At 44.6% G+C, this 5,059-nt stretch overlaps 1 long non-coding RNA gene across 1 annotated transcript; it reads right to left on the bottom strand.

The window, feature by feature from the left end:
- Positions 1 to 791: 791 nt before the first annotated feature.
- On the bottom strand, positions 792 to 4,492 carry LOC309522163. The gene is made up of 2 exons (XR_014214933.1): positions 3,594 to 4,492; positions 792 to 952 (listed from the first exon to the last, which is right to left on the bottom strand). It is a non-coding gene; the product is annotated as an uncharacterized lncRNA (long non-coding RNA).
- Between the last annotated feature and the right edge of the window lie 567 nt (positions 4,493 to 5,059).

Genomic DNA, 5,059 nt, shown 5'->3' with positions numbered 1-5,059 from the left:
AGGAGATTCGGCCTATTCCGAAAATTCAAACCAAATAGTTTTCATTTAAAAACATCCACCAGTCTCCCCCACAATACTTCTAGATATCACTGGTGGAGACAATCTGTTTAGTAGAGACAACACAGCAAATATCAGCTGAAGACCTGGTCCTTGAACTTTGTTTTTCTTCCCAATGGGTTTTTTCCCCCTAACTCAGCAATTATATATCTCTCTCTCTTAAGCGCACATCTGCTTTACAAACTGAACTGGAAGGAGGGACTTGACCAATGTTCACTTGAGGATTTGGTTTTTTGATTTAAATATTTTCTTCTAATCTCATGCTTCCTCTTTCACTTGGCAGGGCTGTGGAAAGAAAAACAATGTCGTCCTGTGACATTGTTTACAGCCTGTCAGGAAGAGGAATTTGGTTACCTTTCGCAAGCGGTGTGGTGCTGGCTTGTTTTTTTTTAATCTCCCAGTCATTTACTTAGGGGCTTCGTTTTAATGGCACGACATGGCTGGCCATAGTGAGAAACCACAGAAGAATAAAAAATCTGGATGAAATATGGATGTTGAATCTGTGCTGCTATTTAATACAATTTTTTTTATTGTTTTCTTAGCTTGCGGTGGCAGAAATTCTCTGCAAGTGATACATCCTGTAACATTAAGGAACATGTAATCCCCCAACTGGAAGACTCACGACTCCTTTAATGACAGGTTCATGGGTGCTTGGGGAACACTTCACCCATGTTCTACCCTGCTGCAGCGGGGGCAGCATTCAGTATTTTCAGATGAAAAATACATAACTCCACTTCAAGTTATGAACACTTTTAATGGGAGGAATCCAATTTAGCAAACCCTTCAAGTTCCCACTGCAAGTCTCCAAACTGCTCACTTGGTTTCGCTGGAGGGTGAAGACCTCTTTACTCATACTTCCAGCTTGAGGTGATTGGTGAGGTTTTACTTGCTCCTGCTTTGAAGAATGATTATTTTAACAGTGAAACCTTCCACACGCTTACCTGGGAGTAAGTCCCTCTGAACTCAGTGGGGTTTATTTCTGAATAGACACACACAGAATTGCACTGCAAAGCTACCTTTATGGGCTTGCTGTTCTTAAGGTGTGGTTTTAGTTTTGACTCCAAATGTTTGTTTTGTGTTTGGTTTGTGTTTTAGAAGCCATCCTGGGATTCTTCTGGAAAGATAATAGATAACCAAACAAGTGTGGACACTATTTTCTTCTTCTGAGCAACAGAAGGTTTTTGTTTTTAAACTTAAAGGGAAAAGTGAGTAAGGAGGGGCATGACAGAGGCACATAAACTTATTTTTTCTCGACCTCACATATAATGTTGTTTACTGGGATTATCCAATGGACCTGAATAGTGGGATATTCAGGACACCATCCTTTTTTTGCTAGTGAAATCAGGTTCGCAGGGAAACCTTCAGCCGTATCCAGGCTTATCCAGTCTGCAAGACCTCTCAATCTGTCCCATCAGGGCTGTCCCAGTGAGCCTTGCCCACCTGTCAATCATTAGTAAACGTTTATGGCATTTGTCTCTTGGGCCATTTTTGCACTTCATGGCATGTGAGCAATGCTGGAAGGCAATCTCTGCATTTGATGACAGTCACCTGTGTTTCCTGCTCCCAACAACTGCTACAGGGTGGTCATTCCACCGGCCATAGAAGGCTTCCAAACTAGTACTATGTCTTCCTGGTAGGTATCTGGACCAGGATGGCATGGCACCAGCTGATATGAAAGTCTCTTGGTGGCTTCTGTGTTTCATGCCACTCCTAGGCTCTTCTCAGAAGCTCCTCTACCAGCCATCAGGCTGGAGTCTTGCATTAGTACTGAAGATGTGTTGAACTGGGTTTCTCACAGATAATTTAAGGGAGCACTTCTAGAATAATGGCCACTTATGAGCATAGTTATGCTAACTGGAGCAAGAGATACAGCTTGACTGGTAGTAAATATAATTTTTTCCAGCTCCCTTTCTGCCTTTAGCTCCCTGAAGGCAGAACACAACTTTGTCTTTCAGAGGCATTTAAAATGAAGCACTGAAGTCTAATGGTTCTCAGAGTGGCAGGTGAAGGCACAATCTGATTCCTCCCCATGTAATTTGATTGGACCAACTCACTCCAGCATCTCTTCATCTGTGCAATACCCAAGGCTGCATGCCCTAGTCAGTATGTGGAATATTTTTCACAGGGATATGTCAACCTGAGTGGACCCATGTTTGTCCTGCTCCCCTATTTCCCTTGATTTAACTAGCTTGGGGTCAGATGCACCCATTGCTCCACACTGCCCATTTCATAGGGGATCCATGCAGGTACCTGGACTTTTGCAAGATGAAACGTTTGCTCCTCCCCAAAGCACAAGTTCATAGAATCATAGAGTTGGAAGAGACCACAAGGGCCATTGAGTCCAACCCCCTGCCAAGCAGGAAACACCACCAGAGCACTCCTGACATATGGTTGTCAAGCCTCTGCTTAAAGACCTCCAAAGTAGGAGACTCCACCACACTCCTTGGCAGCAAATTCCACTTTCGAACAGCTCTTACTGTCAGGAAGTTCTTCCTAATGTTTAGGTGGAATCTTCTTTCTTGTAGTTTGGAACCATTGCTCCGTGTCCGCTTCTCTGGAGCAGCAGAAAACAACCTTTCTCCCTCCTCTATGTGACATCCTTTTATATATTTGAACATGGCTATCATATCACCCCTTAACCTCCTCTTCTCCAGGCTAAACATGCCCAGCTCCCTTAGCCGTTCCTCATAAGGCATCGTTTCCAGGCCTTTGACCATTTTGGTTGCCCTCCTCTGGACACGTTCCAGTTTGTCAGTGTTCTTCTTGAATTGTGGTGCCCAGAACTGGACACAGTACTCCAGGTGAGGTCTGACCAGAGCAGAATACAGTGGCACTATTACTTCCCTTGATCTAGATGCTATACTCCTATTGATGCAGCCCAGAATTGCATTGGCTTTTTTAGCTGCACTAACAAACGCAGATACTTAGCCCTATTAATTCTCACTGTGTATGTGTTTTCTCTCCCTGTAAATGGTGGAAACATCCCTGGAGTGTGGGCAGTGGGCAGCTTCTCAAGAACACCAAGTCCTACTCAGTACAAGTAATCCAGAGCTAGAACATCACCAACATGTGGCTGCCTAGTCTCTGACGGAAGACTTCAAGTGAAGGAAAGCCCACCACTATCTTCAAAACTGGTTTAAAGCCCTAAACAGCCTTGGCCCAGTATACCTGAAGGAGCGCCTCCACCCCCATCGTTCAGCCTGGACACTGAGGTCCTCCTCTGAGGGCCTTCTGCTGGTTCCCTCACCACAAGAAGCAAAGTTACAGGGAACCAGGCAAAGGGCCTTCTCAGTGTTGGCGCCTGTCCTGTGGAATGCCCTCCCATCAGATGTCAAGGAAATAAGCAACTATCTGACGTTTAGAAGACATCTGAAGACAGCCTTGTTTAGGGAAGTTTCAAATGTCTGATGTTTTAATGCCTTTTTAATCATTTGCTGGAAGCCGCCCAGAGTGGCAGGGGTATAAATAAATTATTATTATTATTATTATTATTATTATTATTATTATTATTAATTCCACTGTCATAGTGCTCTTACCATCAGGAAGTTTCTCCTGATGTTCTGGAAAAGGTTCCTCACTGCTGTTAGCATACCATGAAGAGGAAGTCTCAAATCCCACTGACTTTGGAAGAAGGCGTTCCCAAATTAGTAGCCCCCCCCCTGCGGGGAAGGGCAAGTAGTTTTGCATTGGGCCTGCAGAGATTCACAACCGCAAAGTTTAAGCAAGCCAGTAAGAGTTCTCAGGAAAGCACAACATGGGTGCAGTTTGATTTTGTTTGTTCTTTCAGCATAACCGAAACCTTTTAAAGAAAGCACCTAACTATTGAAGGTTGAGATAAAAAAAGAAATTGTAGCTGGGGGGTGGCGGGGGGGAGTGCAGTAGAAATGTCAAAGGCAGAAGAAATCCAGTTGAAGCAAAAGCAAAAAGCAACATGATACCATTTTAAGCCCCAGGGACTAGTTCAATGGAAGCAAATCAGATTGTTCTAGGCCCTACATAAGACAACGAATAAAACACTACAATGCATTTGTATGTAGGATCTCTAAGGACTAAGGTGACATGAATATTCAAGTCCCACATCCTTTTCAGTGTTCCCTTCACCTTACACCTGCACAACAGGTATTTTAGCAGATAGGGAACTGAGACTTGCATAGATTTCGATGAGGACTGTACAATGAATTCATGACTAAGTTAGGAGGTGGACCCAGAGACAAACAGCAGCGAAAAAAGCTAATGCTATTCTAGGTTGCAGCAACAGAAGTATAGTTTCCAGATCAAGGGAAATAATAGTACTACTCTATTCTGCCTATTCTGGTGGAACGTGGGTGGCGCTGTGGGTTAAACCACAGAGCCTAGGACTTGCCAATCAGAAGGTCGGCGGTTCGAATCCCCACGACGGGGTGAGCTCCCGTTGCTTGTCCCTGCTCCTGCCCACCTAGCAGTTTGAAAGCACGTCAAAGTGCAAGTAGATAAATAGGTACTGCTCCGGCAGGAAGGTAAACGGCATTTCTGTGTGCTGCTCTGGCTTGCCAGAAGTAGCTTACTCATGCTGGCCACATGACCTGTATGCAGGCTCCCTCGGCCAATAAAGCGAGATGAGTGCCGCAACCCCAGAGTCGGTCACGACTGGACCTAATGGTCAGGGGTCCCTTTACCTTTACTTAATGTTTTCTGCTTTAGTCAGACCACACTTGGAACACTGTGTCCAATTTTGGGCCCCACAATTTGGAACGTGTGCAGAGGAGGACAACCAAGATGATCAAGGGTCTGAAAACTAAGCCTTATGAGGAGCGCTTGACGGAGCTGGGTATGTTTAACCTGGAAAAGAGGAGAATGAGAGAAGATACGATAGCCATCTTCAAATATCTCAAGGGCTGTCACATGGAAGAGGGAGCAAGCTTGTTTTCTCCTGCTCTGGAGGGTAGGACTTGAACCATGGCTTCAAGTTGGAAGAAAGGAGATTCCTACTTAACATTCGGAAAAACTTTCTGATAGTAAAAGC

This window comes from Podarcis vaucheri (genome assembly GCF_965113315.1).
Source record: "Podarcis vaucheri genome assembly, chromosome: 17".
Lineage (NCBI taxonomy): Eukaryota > Metazoa > Chordata > Lepidosauria > Squamata > Lacertidae > Podarcis > Podarcis vaucheri.
This window is presented reverse-complemented; position numbering and strand designations above follow the sequence as displayed.